Here is a 9,912-nt window from a genome sequence, read left to right on the forward strand (position 1 = left end):
ATGGGTATTTGCTCAAGAGAGCAATTGATAACATAGGAACAATAATGAAAGGAACTTGCATAATTAAGAGTAAATTGAGCGAAATATAAAATATTTAACTATTCTGAACTTAGAATAGGAATGAAGTATTTGCAGTATTTTACGAGAAAAGTAAGGAATACTTGCCTCAATTGATAATCCTCTGATTTTTAAATAGCTGCCACATCACTCAGTCCTGTTGCATCTGTATTTCCCTTGACAGGCTACTTGACCTTTCTTATCATTTACCCTCTTAGGTTTATCTTTATTCTGAATCCACTCGTTTCATTACTACACGCAATCAGGCTTTACTTCTACAATCTCTATCTGGCTTTGAATGTCTCGCACTAAGCGGATCTATCACAATTAATACTATTCAATGAACCGATAATATATAATTGTCTAGTCTATACATTTATCCTATCGTCTACCCGCCCGATAATAACAAATAATGATCATCTTTAATCAAATAACGTTTAAAAGACACGTTGACTCATTATCCACATAACACGTACACATGGGGCATGTAAACATATTATTCATATAACATATAAGCACATAATTCATGTAGCACATAAGTTGAATCATCAAAAGATAGGTCTCGATACTTTTAGAATTGATATCGGGTCAAAAAGAGTATTTTATCGATTAATAACCAACTCAGAATGACTCGTAAACAAATGATCTTTTGATACATAAGAAATTTTGGTCTCAAAAGTATTTTTGATGAAAGCAGGATATTTTTCTGAGGCTAGACGTGTTCGTTTCGTATTAAACGGGCGAACGGTTGATTTATTATAAATTTTTGAACATTTTTCAGAATTAAAACGGGTCTCAAATCATTTTATAATTAAATAATAGGGTCCGAACACTAGAATTTGACTTTAAAATAATTATCGAGCCTTGAAAATAATTTAAAATAATATTTTACAGTTCGAAACTATTTTTCGGGATTTTTAAATCAAAAATAAATAATTTAATCTAATTATTAAATCAATTAAGATTAATTAAAAATTAATTAAATCAATTAACCAATTAATAATTAAACTAATTAATTAAATAATAATTAATTATCACTTAAAATTAAATAATTAGGATTTAATTTCGAATCAAAAATAATTTTTAGAATAAAGATAATGATTTTTAGAATTAAAATAGGATTTTGTTTTTGAAATATTTTAAAACATAATTTTTCAGAAACATAATTTGGAAATTAGAATTGGGGAAATCTTGATCGAACCCGGGTCATGTCGGGTCGGAATTCAGGGTTACCAAGAACCCTTTCAGGTCGTGACAGTCCCTGAATCCGGCGGGATTTTCCGATCATCGGAAAATCTCCCTAGCAAGCCGTGAGCAACCACAACAACTGCTTCAATCTGGTTTCTTTCCCTTCGTACTCGATATCACCTCAAACTCACCACACCATCAGCACACATCTCTGGAATCAAAAAAAATCCGGCCTAAAACCCATTAAAATGGGCAGTAGCCGAGGTTTTCCGGCGAACCTTAGACCGGCCAAAACCTTAACTAAAATCAATGATATATACACGAAAATAAAGCCTGAATTCATAAAAACGTGTTCCCGGGATCAAAACCAACAAGCAACTAACAATTAATTAAAAATGAAATAAATAAAATTTTCCAAACTTCAAGAACTCGATCTATATCCTCGGGTAATCGTTTGATGCGATTAAGTATATGAATCAATTGCAAATGATGCAAGGAAGCTATACATATCATCAAAATAAGGGAATAACTACAGAATCAAAAAACCCCAATTCGACCCATGAACCCTAGAAATTCGAATTAAAATTTTGCGAACCTGAGGATTACTTTGTTGGTAGAATTAGATAGAGCTTGTCAAGAGCATCAGATTGATTACAAATATGATACCATTTGGTTCCCGGATCATCTCAAAATCATTGATTGATTCCAAGAGCATCATGAACCCTAATTCCCAATTTTGGAAAGAAAATCTGATTTTTGATATATTTTTCTGATTTTTATATTATTAAATAATAAATAAATTATACTTAAGTGCTATTTATACTTATCGATTATTAATATCCCGTTGGATCATACCGTGTCGGAAAATAAATTACATAGCTACTAAGTAACTGCAATAACGATCCAATTTGATATCATTTTTGGATAATTATCCCAACCGGGCTTTTATAAAACACTTTATATGAAAATAATGTAATATTATCCCGTCTTTGAAGAATACGGGTTTTATTGATTTATCGAAATGATTATCGTATTGAAAATCTTGCGCCGGGCCGCGCACGGGTCAAACCGTAATCCGGATCAAAAAAGTCAAAATACGGAATATGTCTGGAATTACCAGATTAGGTTAGGAAGGAGTTTTCGGAAGAGTTTCGGGTTGTAAAAACATAAAAACGATTGAAGTCGGATGATTCCCGGCTTTATAAAATAATTTTGTAATTATCCAGAAATTAATTAATAAATTCATAAATCATTTTAAAATCATATAACACTCCAAAAATTACCAGAAAAATACCTTAATTATCTATATTTTATTCTGAATATATTAAAATTAACATACTCATATTTTATTATATAAAAACATCCAAATATTATTATCAGTCATAAGATAATTCACCAAAAATTCATATAATATTCACATAATAATCATTTATTTATACAAGTAATTACACGATATTTCCCGGATGTTACACACTGCCATTCCACTGCTGGGATATGAATCATCAATATCATTAATTTCTCCTTTAACAACTTGGAGCATTGAGTTGTTGAACTGTGCACTTAGACTTTCAATCATCTTTTGTTGATCAACCACAAATGTCCTGTAGGTTGTAGACTCCACTGAGTAGCCATGGAAAATATCCTAACTAGTATTAGATGCAAATGCCAAGTTCTTCAAACAACTGAAAATATTTCATTGTTTGCTCATGTAGAACGTTCTCTCCAAACACTTTCAGGTTATCCAGTGTTTGCTTCTGTTGGCCATTAACTCATTAGTGGTCTTCATGTATACATCTCGATCAAGGTTTGATCTTACTTGTTGCAAACTGTTTTGACTGCTCCAGCCCTTTGGTATTTAGAAAGTCTTGATTAGCTTGATATTTCCCTTGTAGCTTTAATCAAGTTCTGGTTCTTCCCTTGTACCACTCCATTATGACACGGAGCTCCCAGTGCTAAATTTGTCTCAAAATGTTCTTGATGTTATAGATATTAATTAGAACTGCTTCTTGAATTCCGTCCCATTATCTAACCACAAGATCATTTCTTTTACAGTTGCTTCCAGCTTGATTTCTTTGATGTAATCAATCATCATTTGTGATGTCTTGTCTTGAGAACACACGAACAACAACTTTGTTTCATAAGAGTAGTCAACCACCATCACTAAGGTATATCTTTGCTTTGATTTGATATTGTCTTTGACTCCTCTTTCTGACATGCCTCACATTTATCATCTTCTAAATTCCAGATGAGGCAGTCCTCTCACTAACCACTTTTCACAAAAGAGTTCCTTGAGTTGATGTTCAAGGGTGAGAGCTTCTAACTTACTCTTAATTAGAGCAAGCTTCTCAACCTTTCCGCTTCAGATGAGACACTAATCCTTCTTTGAATTGACATTTTGTCCTTTGATACAGAACTGTCTGATAAGAGGATTTGTGCCTTGATTCTCCAGCAAGAAAGATGCTTCAATTATTATCATGACTCCAATAATTAGTTGTTATCAATGATAGCAATTGTTGAGTCCATGATGACATCCATTTTCTACATAGCTTGTCCCGTAATGAAAAACTTTGCTGTCATCTCCAAATATTATTGAAGGAATAGCTTTTGTCAATCACTTTTGATTGTGAGGCTCTTTCTTTGATTATATACCTTGAGTATGAATTACCAAGAATACATATGAATCAATTGACCTATTATGTCCTGCACTTACAAATGGATTAACAGTTCTTGGTACCTAACTTATCAGTTTGGGTCCAGATGGATTAGAAATTTTACTATAAATAGAGATAACAACAGCTGCAACCTTATCATGCTAATTCTTATCTTTGGCTAGCCATTTTCTCCATTTTAATACCCTTGACAGAATTGTCTCCAGGCTAGGGAAAAATGGTTCCAAGCTTTCATAAGGAGGACTAGCAGTCTTTGCCCTATTGTAATCCTAAATATGCTTTTTATACTTAATGTAAGTACTAAAAGATGCATTCATGCATAAAAATAAGCAAGCAACGTATTAAGAATACATGGCATTCGTTCAGAAACATTACTAATAAGAAGACAGGCATGATATGGAACAAACAGAATTAACAAATAAATCACTAATTGTATCTAGTCCAATCCTGTTGATAAATCTCATCTACATATCTCAATCCAATAATAAATTAACACATCTTAACAAACAATTCAGATTAAATGAATAAATTACAATATAATAGGATACATGAGATAATCATAAACAAAGGTCTTATATGCTGGAAAAAAATATACCTCACTAAAGCAATTAATCATGTTCAACAAATATTCAACCACATATAAGATCATCTAAAGTGACATGCACAAGTTTAACATCAATCCTAGTTACCAGAAAAATAATCTAGTGAACTAGTTCAACATTTTCTATGTGTGATGCTATCATGCTTGTACGAGTGTTAAACATTTAAACACTATGATCTTATCATACATTGGATATTGAGAGCAAAGTATTGCAGTGGTTCAAGAATTTAAAACCTGAGATATGCGAGTTGGACCATCTTAGGAGATTGTTATGAATGCAAGATATTCATGATTCTCATCATCTGATCCATCCCAACTCTTTCCCGTGCACTATAAGTTTTGACTGGCTGCTTCCCTAAGAAAATATTCCACCTTTGTCTCAACTCTTCAACTGAATCCCTACTCATCCTTGTTTGTCAAGCTTCTTGTTCTGTTGTAGCAAAACCCCTGATAGTTACTTGACACATATTGCTTCTCAAACCTGTAGCTATCAAATCTTGTTTATGTCCCATTCTCAGTCTTGTAATCACCTCTTGAACTGAATCTGTAAAAGTCTCTACTTCGGAATAGATAGGCTTGATCCTTGGATATAGCTTCTGTATTCTATCTGAATCCGATGCGACTAAACTTCCCTGACAAGTGAAATGCTGCCCTGATGTCCAGTCCCTCAAGTACATCTACCCGAGCTTCTTCTGATTAAGTTATCAGTAACTCTTACATTCTGTCCCGAGGTTCCAAACTTAATGCATGTAACTGAGATATTTGTTTGTCACCAATATTCTCTTTAACCTCCACAATTCCTGCCTGTATGATCTCATTGATTCTCGGATAAATATAGCATTGTTACAAACCACTGTGTGACTGTATAATCTGGAAACATAGAGTTGTCTTAAAATCTCCGAGAAAAATTGTACCCGTAAAATTTTCATTCAATTCCTGCGTCTGAAAACCCAGTGGTATCCTATGGAGTAAGCCTTTGAGGAAGATCCATAATTTTTGTCTGTAGATCTTGAAATCAGTTCCATTGGAGTAAGAAAACAATTATCTTCAATTTCCGTATACGGGAATTTTCCGTCTGAATAGCACATGGTCTTCGTTTTCTTCGAAAGATTAATATCCACTTTAAAAGCCCGGAGGAATCCTGAGTCTACCAATCCTTGAGTACCCTTCATTTAATATTTAAGAAAAATTTAAATTTCCAATATTTTTAATTTTCTTAGAAAATAAATTAATCAAAAATAAATATTTACGTAAAATCTAATTTTCAAGAATTCCGAATTTTCTTAAAAATTAAATAAAATGTAAATTATTATTTAAGAAAAATTTAAATTTAAGAATTTTAAATTTTATGGAAAAAATAAATCAGAAATAAAAATTATGGCTAAGTCCAAATTATTTAAAATTCAAAAATCTCAAGTGTTGATGATTTTTGAAAATTAAAAAATCTGAAAATATGAGAACTTGACTGTTTGGGCTGACACACCGGAGCTGATTTGTATATCGATCAACAAGCTCTGATATCAATTGTTAGGTCCCGAATTATCGTAATGGGGGGGTTGAATACGATAATCATTAAATTAAAAATTCTTTCGAATCTTTAGCGGATATAGATTTAGTGCTCGGTTAGTGGTTTCATGTTTTTGAGGTGAATAGTGTTTGAGAATATAAAACGAGGAACACAAGATATTCGGGGAAGTATATATTTATATATAAATCCGCGAGGGGTGTTGCTACACTCCGGTAAATAAATTAACCGGCTACAATCTAAGAACAACAAAGTTCCTAGCTACTACAAAGATCAATAAATTAAATCCTATACAATGATCTAGCTTTTATTTATCTGAGGATTTAATTACCGGGTAACGATTTTAATGCGCCTATGAATATACAAGAGTTAAATCGGGCATTATAACGTTACTCTGGTGAGAAGTTAAATGGATATCATTGTGTTGAGCTTCTATTTATTCTCTTTGTTTCTTGTTTTCATCACCTCTCATGAGAGAGAAGATGAACATAACTTCTTAACAATAATCATTTTGATTGTTATACATTCTGCTTCTCTGTGTAGACTTTCAATTTATTTGGACAAGTGGCAGCTTTGTGTCCATAAATATCCTTGAATTGCTGTTGTATAATTCACTGGAAAATCAACCAAGTGTTCTATGGTGACTGGAGTATCCTTTGGCTTTTCCTCTATTGCGACCAGCATCTGTGTTGCTCTATGGCGGCCAATTGAGCTCTATGGCGACCATTGAAGCTCTATGGCGACCATTGGAGCCCTATGGCGACCACTGGAGCCCTATGGCGATAACTGGAGCCCTATGGCGACCACTAGAGCCTTATGGAGACCACTGGAGCCCTATGGCAACCACTGGATCCCTATGAGGACCACTGGAGCCCTATGGAGACCACTGGAGCTCTATGGTGACCACTAGAGCCCTATGGGGACCACTGGAGCCCTATGACGACAACTGGAGCCCTATGGCGACCACTGGAGCATTATGGAGTCCACTGGAGCCTTATGGCGACCATTGGAGCCCTATGGCGACCACTGGAGCCCTATGGCGATAACTGGAGCTCTATGGCGACCATACTTACACTTCTGTGGCGACCAGAGTGAAGAGTCTTTTGCCTTAGAATATTTTGCTTTTGTTTTGTTATTCTTCACTGTATCAATACTTTCTTCTGTAATTGAATTAAAATCCCTTCTTGTATACTGATGTTTGGTGCACTGGTCTGGTTCACAAACAACTAGCACTGAGAGAACCTAATTCAATATGTCTTGTGTTTTTGAGTTGATACAAATTGGTTGAATATCCATTGCTTCTAATATTGACCGTCAATAAACAACTGTACTTTCACTGGAATCCTTTCTGGTACTTTAAACAGCATCTTCATTGCTACTACAATCTTGAACACTTCATTCACTATTTTTCACCGACGCTTGAACATATAAATGAGCTCATGTCAGTGAGTATAACTTCAAGACTACAGCTGTCTTCTTTAACCTCTGTTTATACCATGTCTTCAATTCTTCATATTCCTATGCTTCATACACTGTCTATCTTCAATCAATGCCAATACACTGAAATCTTCTGGTAGCACTTTATACACTAAATCTTCATCATTTCTGAAACCCTGAAAGTCTTTAACCTTTATTCTTTACTGAGGCATGAACATATTAATGAACTTCTTTCAGTGACCTGTAAACAAACTTCAATCCTTCTTCTAATCTTTTGATTCTTTGTATTTGCCTTGTCTTCATTCATCCTGATTTCTTGTGTAGACGTAGTATTATTAACCTGTCATGTTCTAGTGTTGTTATTGTGTTGGGTTATCACGTAACTGTTCATACAGCTACGCAGTCTCACCAACAATGATTCGTAGGTAATTTTAACCATCTTACTTTCCCTATATAATAAAGATAGATAACTTGTTCATTAAACCTGTATGTTGTCAAATTCTATAGACATATAGGGTCTCAACATAATTAGTGTCTATTTAGCTTCTATCTCTTTTGTGGATGTCTAGTAGTAGGGTATTCGTACAATGAAAGTTGGCGTTTACTAGTTTCGTGCTATCTGATTAGTTGTCATCACCATTGCATGCTAAGGTTAAATAAAATGACTTTGAATGTAGTAATGAAGTTAGAATCTCATGTTTGTCTCATATAGTTAATTCAAAAACTTTTATTCTTAGTTAATTGCATGTTAGTTTAATCTTAGTTATAAACATCTCAACTTGTTATTGTCTTAGCATTGAGCAATAGCCATACCATTGTTGCATAGGTGCATAATCCTAAGTTAACTTAAAAGAGTCTCTGTGGGTACGAATCTGATTTATATCTTATACTACTTGTAAACACGTATACTTGTGTATAATTTAGCGTGTGTTTCCGCCCCTAACAAGTTTTTGGCACCGCTGAAGGGGACTCGATGTTATTTTTTAGTTTATGTGCTTGTCATCAGTGGTCGTTAAATTCACTGACTCGGATTATTTTCTCATAAGGGTACTTTAGACGTGTGTTTCAAGTACTCTAGTTTTTATTGCAATGGGAGAACCAGCAGCGAATCCGAAGGCTTTGATGGATTTTTATCAACCAAAGATTAATTACATTCAATCTAGCATTTCAGACCAGCCATCGTGGCTAATACTTTTAAAATCAAGTCTAGCACGATTCAGATGGTGCATAATTCATTCCAGTTTGGGGGTTCTCCAACGGAAGATCCCAATACACACATTAGGGATTTCATAGAGATCTGCGACACCTTCAGGTTCAATAGTGTGTCTGAGGATGCAGTGAAACTGAGACTATTCCCATTCTCTCTGACGGACAAGGATAAGAGCTGGTTACACTCTCTACCAGCTGGTTCGATATCTACTTGGGAAGATCTTGCTCAAAAATTTCTCACTAAATTTTTCCCTATGGCAAAGACAGTTACAATCAGGAATGCTCTTACTCAATTTGCGCAGCAATCGGGAAAATCTTTGTGTGAAGCTTGGTAGCGCTACAAGGAGATGCTTAGGAAGTGTCCTCATCATGACATGCCTGGTTGGATGATTATAAATTGCTTTTATAACGGTTTGGGACCACAGTCAAGACCCACGCTCGATGCAGCATCAGGTGGAGCATTATGGGCAAAGAGCTATTGTAATATCCCATATTTTCAAATATTATTATTATTTGAAGTTGTTTATGTGATTTTATGTGGATTTTAAAGAATTATCTGGTAATTGGAATTGATATTTTGGATGTTTATATATGATATTCTTTGAGTATACTAATTTTTTATGTCCAGAATAAAATATAGATAATTGTGATATTTTTTTCTGGTAATTTTTGGGCTGTTATATGATTTTATAATGATTTATAGATTTAATAATTATTTTCTGAGTAATTATAAAACTATTTTATAAAGCTGGGAATCATCCAACTTCAACCGTTTTTGCATTTTTACAACGCGAAACTCTTCTGAAAACTCCTTCCTAACCTAATCTAGATATTCTGAACATTTTCCGTGTTTTAACTTTTTCGATCCGGATTACGGTTTGACCAGTACGCGTCGCGGTGCAAAATTTCCGATAGGATAGTCATTTTAATAAATCTGCAAAACCCGTAATATCGAAAGACGGGATATTATTACATTATTTTCGTATTAAGTGTTTTATAAGAAGCTCGGTTTTGATAATTATCCAAATCTAATATTAAATTGTATCGTTATATAGTTACTTAGCGGCTAAGTAAACTATTTTCGGACCCGATATGTAAATATAATTATCGAATTATTAAGTAAACAAACTATGTGTATGGGTTCTGTCAGCTGGATATTATTTTTGTTAATATTTTTATTAATTAGGTGTGATTGTTGGTGTTCGAGGATCATTTGTGTATTTAGT

General features: G+C 33.9%; 1 non-coding gene across 1 annotated transcript; it reads right to left on the minus strand.

Moving 5' to 3' along the window:
• Positions 1–8,955: 8,955 nt before the first annotated feature.
• Positions 8,956–9,062, minus strand: LOC141699250 (small nucleolar RNA R71). Its single transcript, XR_012565725.1, has one exon. It is a non-coding gene; the product is annotated as a small nucleolar RNA R71 (small nucleolar RNA).
• Between the last annotated feature and the right edge of the window lie 850 nt (positions 9,063–9,912).

Source organism: Apium graveolens, chromosome 11, assembly GCF_009905375.1.
Source record: "Apium graveolens cultivar Ventura chromosome 11, ASM990537v1, whole genome shotgun sequence".
Classification (NCBI taxonomy): Eukaryota; Viridiplantae; Streptophyta; class Magnoliopsida; order Apiales; family Apiaceae; genus Apium; species Apium graveolens.